Raw genomic sequence first — 10382 nt, forward strand, 5'->3', positions numbered from 1 at the left:
CGCGTCTTGATAAAAGAAGCAATAGATGAAGAAGATACAACATATGTGCACCTAACAAGATTGTCTCAGGTGCGAGATGGAAACAATGCATAACTCTCAGAAACTGATAGGTCAAGCAGAAGAAAAATAAGCAGAGATATAGATTATCTGAATCATATATTTAATAAGTTCAAACTTATGTATAAACCTCTAGACTCTATTTGAAAGTTTCTAAGAGGGGAATTCTTAAAAGCGCTCATTGGAAAACAAACGTTTATAAATATGTGAGGTGATGTATGTTAACTGGGTTTGTTGTGGTGATCATTTTGCAATACACCCATGTATCAAATCATTATGGTGTACACCTAAAATTAATGCAACGTTATATGTCAATTGTATCTCATAAAACGAGTGAAATTTTCAAATAGAAAATAAAGGATATGGCATGAACAAATATGTGACAGGAATATTTCACCAAGTCTCAACCTCCTACATTCAAAAGCTGGGTCAAGAGAACAAAACACTGCATCGAAGTCATTCAGAAATTACTGTTTTCCTAAAAATAATAATAATAACAAAGACCGGGCCAAAGAAAGAAAAATCATTATTTTGAAATCTGTGGCGCCGAATAACCGTATTTTATAAGAATACCTATGAAAGCAAGGATATGTGTCAACTTGAAATAGAAGTGGGGCTCAGGCTGTCCCTGCGCTTCTTCTCGCCCACCTTTCGCCGCCGACGCTTTCCAGGCACCAAAGACGGGCTCCTTCTGGGCTCCACGTCTTTGCTCCTTTTTGGAGAAAGCGAGGCGCTTGCCCGGCGCCGCCGCCGGCTGGACGCTAGGTGGCGCCGCTGCGCTTCTGCCCAGCGGAACCGGGCGCCTCTACGGTCCTGCCATGTATCACTGGGCCCAAACTCAGCGTCCAGACGGGTGCACCTGGGGAGGACTGGGAGGGATGCAAGGCTAAAGACAGAGTGCCAGATGCCTGCCTTCCTGTAGGGAGTGTCTTCTCCTAAGCCCAGCACTCTCGTCTTATTCCATACTACTCACTTCTCTGACTTCTTACTGACCCTCCCCGGTGTCCATTTCTCCTCCTCCACGACCTCTAAGAATGTGCCTTGAGCTCCTGTTTCCAAACCTCCTGGGTTGTCTCGGGTCCTCTGGCGGCTCAATTCTGAATGGGAAGTGCCGGGGTCCAGCCCCAGCTGATCCAGGGTATTCGAAGGAGAGACGGCCTAGGTGAGGGTCAGGGAACAACTGCTTAATTAAACGTTAATTAAGGATATAAAGAGTAATGGAATAAGGATAGCTCAGTGAGGAAATTCAGTGGAGAAAAGCGGCTGAAATAAGGATAGCTCAGTAGGAAAATTCAGTGGAGAAAAGAGGCTGAGTAGCTTGGTTTACGCGGGGGACCAATAAAACTTCAAGACAAGAAGCTTGCACCACTTACGTAGGCCGCAGGCGTCCTTCCGTTCTCCCGAAGGAGAGGAGACACTGAGGCCTCCCCGGTCGGATCTTAGAAGCCCAGGCATAATTAGTAAGCATGGTGGGTTCCGCGCTCCAGATGGAGACTCAACCAGAGTGAGAGAGAGAGAGACATGGGGAGACCAGTCTTTCGAGGAACTGATCCCAATTCTTTATTTTCCATGGTCTACTTTTATACACTGAGATGTTATGCAAAAGTCACGTGGGGTCAGCAGTCCTGACTTTTATCAAAGTCAGGTGCTTCATACAAATGTATACAGAGGTCTTAGGGGTGTTACATCATCTTCTGGCCAGGGGGCCTGCTGACAATTTACGACCCTCTCCTTGTGACAGCGGTCAGTCAACCAGGACACTTATTTCTCCAGGGGTGATTATTCTTAAAACAGACGTCACCCAAATAAAGTTACATTCCTATAGGGTGAGGGTGTAGTGGGTTTTAGTTAAGGAAAGAATTTACTTAGCCTAAGGTCTAACGTGATTTATATCAAAGGTTAATACTTATTTCTTCTATATATTCATTAATGTGTGTAAGGGCAGGGGATATGGAGACTTAGCAACAAACATTGGCTCAACAAATGAAAAACCCTTCACCAATATGATTTCTAATCAGCCCATTATACTTATACTAATAATTTTCTAACTTTTCTAAGGAACCTGTTTTTAGAAGGTTTAAAGCATCTCGTGCCTCTCATGGTTGGGAGGCTGTGAGCAATCACATGTGGCCGGACAAGCCTGTCAGGCAGGCTAGAGAACCTTCAGAGGAGTTTGTAGGTTAAAACACTCTTGTCACACCCAGGGGTTTTTATCAACTGGAGCTCTAGGTTAACTCCTTCTCCGAAAGAGGTGGTGGGGGACAGCCCCCCGTAAAGCCAGAGGTGTAGGTGAGAGCACAAAGTAGTAAGGTAGGCAGGCTCTGGTGATGGGGGTAGATGCTCGAGGATTTCCAGGGGGACTCCTGAGGCTCGATCCCGCCTTTGCGTATGTCGAGCCTCCTTCCTCATGACCTTTGCCATGGGCGGAGTGCCTCACTCTGGCCCCCAACAGGGAAGAGCAAGCAACACATTTGTCAGAAAGTCGTTCAGTCGCCCAGTCGTATCTGATTCTGTGGACTGCAGCCCACCGGGCCTCTCTGTCCCTCACCATCTCCCGAAGTTTGCCCAAGTTCATGTCCATTGCATCAGTGACGCCATTCAGCCATCTCATCCTCTGATGCCCTCTTCTCCTTCTGCCCTCAGTGTTGCCCAGCATCAGGGACTTTTCCAATGAGTCAGCTGTTCGCATCAGATGACCAAAATACTGGAGCTTCAACTTCAGCATCAGTCCTTCCAACGAGTATTCAGGGCTGATTTCCCTTAAGATTGACTGCTTTGATCTCCTTGCAGTCCAAGGGACTCTCAGGAGTCTTCTCCAGCACCACAGTTCAAAGGTATCAGTTATTCAGCGCTCTGCCTTCTTTACGGTCCAGCTCTCACAACCTTACATGATCGCTGGGAAGACCATAGCTGTGACTGTATGGACTTTTGTCGGCAGAGTAATGTCTCTGCTTTTCAACACACTCTCTGGGTTTATCATAGCTTTCCTGCCAAGAAGCAAACGTCTTCTGATTTCATGGCTGCAGTCACCATCTGCAGTGATTTTAGAGCCCAAGAAAAGGAAATCTGTCACTACTTCCATCCTGTCCCCCTCTATTTGTCATGAGGAAATGGCAACCCACTCCAGTGTTCTTTCCTGGAGAATCCCATGGACAGAGGAGCCTGGTGGACTGCAGTTCATGGGGTCGAAAAGAGTCAAACATGACTGAGTGACTAACACAGCACACAGCAACACAGTGGGGCCGGATGCCATGATCTTACTTTTTTTAATATTTAGTTTTAAGCTGGCTCTTTCACTCTCCTCCTTCACCCTCATCAAGAGGCTCTTGAGTTCCTCTTTGCTTTCTGTCATTAGAGTGGTATCATCCCCATATCTGAGGTTGTTGATGTTTCTCCCACCTATCTTGACTCCAGCTTGTAACTCATCCAGCCCGGCATTTCTCAAGATGTGCTCAGCGTAGAAGTTAAACAAATAGGGTGACAGCGAACAGCCCTGTTGTACTCCTTTCTCAATCTTGAACCAATTAGTTGTTCCATACAGGGTTCTGATTATTTCTTCTCGACCCATATACAAGTTTCTCAGAAGACAGGTAAGGTGGTCTGGTAATCCCATCTCTTTAAGAGCTTTCCACAGTTTAGTATGATCCACACTGTCAAAGGCTTTGGTGTAGTCAATGAAGCAGAAGTAGATGTCTCTCTGGAATTCCCTAGCTTTCTCTGTGATCCAGAGAATGTTGGCAATTTGATCTCTGTTTCCTCTTCCTTTTCTAAACTCAGCGTGGACATCTGAAAGTTCTTGGTTCGCATAATGCTGAAGCCTAGCATGCAAGATTTGGGGATGAGGATTGACCTTTTCCAGTCCTGTGGCCCCTGCTGGGTCTTCCAGATTTACTGATATATTGAATGCAACACCTTGATGGCATCATCCTTTAGGATTTTGAATAATTCTACTGGAATTCTTTCTCATCCACTAGCTTTGTTGATAGCAGTTTTCCTAAGGTCCACTTGACTTCACTCTGCAGAATGTCTGGCTCTAGGTGGCTGACCACAATGGATAGTACCAATCCAGTTCATTTTAATCTTTTTAATACAGTTCTTCCGTGTATTCTTTCCATCTCTTCTTGATCTCTTCAGCATCTACTAGGTCTCTACCATTTTCGTCCATTATTGTGCCCATCTTTGGGCAAGATCTTTCCTTGATATCTCCAATTTTCCTGAAGAGATCTCTAGTCTTTCCCCTTATGTTGTTTTCTTCTAGTTTTATACTCTAAGAATGTGCCTTCAGCTCCTGTTCCCAAATCTCCTGGGTTGTCTCAGGTCCCCTGGTGGCTCAATTCTGAGCAAGCAACATGTTTGCCAGAAAGAGCACCCATCAAAAAGTATGACACCCCTCTCACATTCAAGGAAAGAAGCACCGGTTTACTGAATGAGAGAGCTATCTTAATTCTGTAGATCAGCCTCACCTTGTCTGTCATTGAAGTCACAGAGCTGTCTCCAACTAGGCTAAGTACGAGGGGAGAACGTGTGACCAGCACGCAGGGCTGTCTGTACGTGACTGGCCGTGAACTAATTCTGGAATCTTGCTACCCCGTGTACGTTACCCATCTCCCGGTCCAGGGAGGATAACCAGGGGCAGGCGGGGATAACGAAAGTGGCTATGAGCAGGGACAGGCTCCACTCTTTGGCCGCCTTCCAGAAGGATCAGCCAGGCTCCCAGCCGACCAGACTTGACTGTCAAACTTGTAGGTTAACACAGGACAAGAAAACGTGGAGGATGCAAGTTAGAAGAGAAGCCTGCTTCCTCCTGGACCACCACAGTCCCCAGCTTTTGACTCCGTTCTAAGAAGAAGACATGGAGGAAAAAAGAATTGGCCTGTGGGTGTAGCTGGCTCTCCCCACCGCTCCTCAGAATGAGAGCTGGTGCCAGTTCCACCTGGGAGATGACCCCACCCTGCCCACTCCTGTTCTTCCTGATCATCTATCAAAATCGGGGGGTGGGGGGGTGGCAAGGGTGCAGAGCACACCTGTTGTCATTCTCTTCTCCTTCCCACACCCACATCCAGCTGGTGGGAGAATCTGAGACTGTCTGTGGTTAGAGGACTCACAGACACAAGCTCACAGAGCAGCCCTCCATCTCTCCTCTAGTCTCCCCTGAAAGCGTTGGGACCCCCAGTTAACAACTCATGTGGCCCTGCTCGCCTTTGCTGTTGCTCCTGCTTGCCCATCCCATCCCCCAGGACACCAGTGAGGCAGAATTATTCCAGGTTACCTGGTGTCCAAGAGATGTGAATTAAGCAAATAAAGTTCTGCCTTGCACTTAATATTCCAGCATGTACACATGCTCAGTCATGCCCATGCTTTGTAACCCCACAGACTGTAGCCTGCCAAACTCCTCTGTCCATGGGATTCCCCAGACAAGAATACAGGAGTGGGTTGCCATTTCCTTCTCCAATGGATGTTCCCGACCCAGGGATCAAACCCTTGTCTCATAAGTCTCTTGCATTGGCAAGCAGATTCTTTACTACCATTGTGCCACCTGGGAAGCCCTTACTATTCCAGAAACTTGTCTTAATAGCCTTTATTTTTCCAGCAGTAAGAAGGTAAATCTTAAATCTTTCATCTTAACACCATTAGGACAAGCTTGTTATAAAATTTGGACAAAGCAGTTTTATAACAAGTGATACAATATTTCAAACATCAACAATTTTTATCCTCTCTATTGTTTTTGAGGTCATCTGAACATTCTTTCAAAGCTTTGAAACTACTAAAATACAATGAATTATGAATGTCTATAAGAGGAAAAGGAAAATAGCAAATCTTTTAGCATTAGGGGAAAATCCAATCTTCTTAAACATAAAGGGTTACAGTTCAATAGAAAATAACTTCTTGTAAAGAGGAGCCAGGAAGTGTGTTTGCTTTGAAACTCTACTTTTAACCTTCAAAATTCCTGAAGAAACAGTTTATGATACTTAAAAAAAAAAAAAACTTTTTTTAACTTCTGATCATAGTTTCCTTGAGTTAAGAGGAGTGTCTTCAACATTAATAGCACTCCATATCTCAACATCATCCTTAACACCTGACATATTCTATTATTAACCCATAAGTTAACAAAACCCAAAGAAAGACGGAGGGAGGGGATAAAGGAGGGAGGGAGGGAGGAAAGAAAAGGAAGGAAAAAAGGAGAGATCCACTTTCAAAATGGTGGCATGAGGAACTGCAAACTTCCTTCCCAGCAAAACACTCATAACTGGTCAAAAAAATTTTTTATTGTATTTTTAAGCATTTAAACTCTCTAGAAATTGTCCTTGATAAGAAGGGTGAGAGTCTATGGCAGTTGAACAATGACCCAATCCCTCTTTGCTGCTCACCTTAACAGATGCTCTACTCTGGGTGGGTGTGGCCAAGAAAATGGGGCTCCCGCCACCCCCAGATCCCAATCAAAGAAGACAGAGGGTCACCAGGAGGGGCGGGCCACCCACATTCCTCAGCCCTCATATCACACAGACTAAATTCCTGGTGAGTGCAGCTGAGAGAATGGTGGCTCCCTTCTTCCACTCATAGCAGGAGGCGCTACCCCAGACAGGGGAAGACAAAATTACCGAGCCCCGAGCTCCTCTTGTCTCAGTTTGCTTGTAGGTCAGAAGTTCCGTGCTGGGAGCAGCAAGCTGAGAAGACCAGAGGCTACTGCTCCCCCACAAAGCTCCGCTGTGTGGAGCAGGAGTGTCACTCAGAGAAGGAAGCCACTGTCCCTGCCCCCAGCACAGAAGCAGTGGCTCAGATCGTGCCGTGGAGAGAGAAGGCCATAAGTCTAGAGAGCAAAGATACCGAAGAAAGAAAGGAAAGAAGGAAGGAAGGAAGAAACAAAGAACCCTGACATTATTCAGAACAAAATATGGGGGAAGTTCTAGCATAAGGGTGCTCTCGAAAACAATGGGGATTTTGGTGGTAAACAGTGAAGGGAACAGTGGCAGCCCCGTAAGAGCAGTGAGCTAAACTGCAGGTCAGCTAACTTGTCAGAGAAAACAGAGAAACAGAGGAAGCTAAGATTCCCCCAGGAGTCAGAACAAACGTCAAAGTCCGACTTCAAAAACCACTCCTGGGAAGAGGCCCAGGTGTAACTGGATCAGACCGTGAGGCCCTGTTCTGCCCCCTGGCATGGCTGAAACCAGCATCGCAGCTGGGCCTCAGTGGGGCCTAACGGCTGGGTGTGATGCCAACAGAGACCGGTGGTTTAACAGAGAAGTCAGGGGAGAGCAAAGCACTGTCGGCCCAGGGTGAGCGCGCACAGCCCGAGTCTGCGCCCTCTGGGGAGTGACATCAGAGGGTTCACACTGCAGGGAAACACACTCACAAAAACAGTCCTGCAACGTCACTAAAGCAACACACCAGCCACAACAGGAAGCCGGGGCGGGGGAGGGGTGGGGGAGGGGCAGAGGTCAGTATCCCCTAGTAGTCTGTCTTGACTGTCTTAATGATCTAAAGAAAAAGTAGATAAATTTGACTTCACTACTATTTAAAACTTTTGTTCTTCTAAGGCTGTTATCAATGAAGCAAGAGGACAACCTACACAAATATTTACAAATCATATACCAGATAAGGGTCTAGGGCACAGAATCTATAATACACACACACACACACACACACACACACACACACTCCATCAATAATAAAAAGACAAATAATTCAATTAAAACTGGGCAAAGCATTGAACAGACATTTCTCCTAAGAAGATGTCAGATGGCCAGTGAGCATGTAAAAAGATGCTCAACATAATTAGTCATTAGAGAAATGCAAATCAAAACCACAAAGAGATACAATCTCACATTCACTAAGATGCTATGATCAACAAGACAGACGTTGGCACATGCCGGTGAGCATGTACAGAAATGGGAACTGTCATACATTGCTGGTGGGGATGGAAAGTGGTACAGCCTTCCTACTATTTCTGTAGATTAATGATCGCCTAGGGCTGGAGAGTGCTGGGAAGAAATTGGGAGTGATTGCCGATGGGTTTAGGGTTTCTTTGGGGAGATGATAAAAAATGTTCTAAAATCCAGCATGGTCATGGTTGCACAACTCTGTGAGTATACTAAAAGCCATTGAATTGTACACTTTAAATGAGTGGATTGTGTTGTGTGTGCATTATTTTTTAATAAAGCTGTTGTAGTTTTCAAAAATAAAGGAAGAAAGAGGGGAAGGGAGGGAAGAAGGAAGGAAGGACAGGGCCCTTTCGCCCCTCATCATTTCTTAATCCACCTACAGGACTTAGAATTAGGAGTATTTTGTGCCCCAAGCTGCAAAGATCTCTGCTTCTACACGGGAATTCCTGGCTGTGATCCATAAGCAGTCCATATCGACGAGAGAGAAGTGTTAGCATAACAGTTAAACCCAAATGACCTGGCTGCTTGCTGCACCCCACCACCACCACCGCCGAGTGTCCATGGCCCAGCAGGAGGCTCTGGGCTGGAAGGTCAGGTCACTGCAGAAACCATTTACAGCCAAGAAGTAATTGGACAGCTTTAGACTTCACCATAAACCTGAGCAGATGCCTGAATTCCCCCTGTTAGGAAAGCTAATTAGGAAGAAGGATGAGAGAAAGGCAGCTAATCCCTGAATGGGACTTTTTCTGTGTCCACAAGTCTCTTCCGAAGCCCCAAGCTAAAAACACTGAGCACCCCCACGGATTGGACGGCCTGAAATGTCATGTGAGGTCTTGGACATCACAGAGCCCCAGAGGCCCAACCATGAGTTCCCTGCTGTCTCCAGCTTGACCCCAGCCAGCGGGAGAGGGTCCCCACACCCCTCACTGTGCTCCACCTGATCCTCCATCTAACGGGTTTCATGTACATGCCACCTGCCATCCAGAACCTGAGGACAGCAGGAACTGCCCACACCAGGACCAGTTTCCCTCAATCCCCACCCCACCCCTCCCTGGCCCCAGGGAGGGAAAAGCAGACCCCACCCATCCCAGGGCCAGGATTCATGGGCCTGGAGTCAGGCAGAACTAGGGGGAAAACCTTTGAATTTGCTGTCAGATGAGAGTTTTAAATTAATGACAGGGTGTTTAATACCAGAACATAATAAAAATCAATGGTAGGACCTGCCCCCAGTGTCATTGAGGCTAGGATGGCAGGTCCAGCAGATCTGGGTGTGGGGAAGTGGGAGCCCTGGGCCACTTAGCACAGAGACCCTGAAGTCAGGGAGCTGGAGGCCCAGGTGACAGAGGTGCTAAGAAACAAGGAAGGGGGCTTCCCTGTGGGTCAGCAGTTAAGACTCTCCCTTGCAGTGCAGGAGAAAGTGTTTGCGCTTTGCAATTACATAGACTGTAGCCCCCCAGGCTTCTCTGTCCATGGAATTCTCCAGGCAAGAATACTGGAGTAGGTAGCCATTCCCTCCTCCAGGGAATCTTCCTGATCCAGGGATTGAACCTAGGTCTCTTGCATTGTAGGCAGACTCTTTACCATCTGAGCCACCAGGGAAGCCCTGCAGGGGACTTGGGTTCAGTTGCTGGTTGGGGAACTAAGATCCCACATACTCCGAAGCAACTAAGCCTGTGTGCCACGAGGGAAGACCACATAAGATGCAACTAAGAGCTGACACAGCCAAATAAATAAATGAAAGAAAGTGAAAGGGAAGTCGCTTAGTCGTGTCCAACTCTTTGCGACACTATGGACTGTAGCCCTCCAGGCTCCTCCATCCATGGGATTTTTCAGGCAAGAATACTGGAGTGGGTTGCCATTTCCTTCTCCAGGGGATCTTCCCGACCCAGGGATCGAACTCGGGTCTCCCACGTTGTGGGCAGTCTCTTTACCATTTGAGCCACCAGGGGATCCTTAATAAATACATAAATATATTTTAAAAAGAGGAAGACAGAGAAACAGCAGGGTGGGCATTCCAGACACAGCAATTACGGGAAACACATCCAGCCCAGGAGTGGGGGAGAGAGGGAAGGCAGGACAGGCTCACCCCTAGAAGTTGGACCCTGGGGGGTGTCTGTCTGCAGCTGGAGAAGGTTGGGGGTGACCCGCCCCCACTTCCTAGCAAGGCCTCCTGCAGCGTGGGAGACACAGCCTCAGGGCCTGTCCCCAGAGAGACAGACAGCAGAGAGGGCGAGGGAGAGTCCCAGGACCTGCTCAGCAGGAAGAAAGGCAGCGAACGCAGGCCTCCCTTTCTACTTCTCGCCCCTTCTGACTCAGACGGTTCAGTAAATTGGCTCCTGCCTCCTGGGCCCTAGGAAACAGGGCCAGTGGTGCTCAGACAGGAATGCCAGGGTGGTCTGACCCAAAGTCACAAACTCAGGGCTAATCTCCAGGAGAGCATCCCTG

This window comes from Bubalus bubalis, chromosome 8 (assembly GCF_019923935.1).
Source record: "Bubalus bubalis isolate 160015118507 breed Murrah chromosome 8, NDDB_SH_1, whole genome shotgun sequence".
NCBI classification, from domain to species: Eukaryota; Metazoa; Chordata; class Mammalia; order Artiodactyla; family Bovidae; genus Bubalus; species Bubalus bubalis.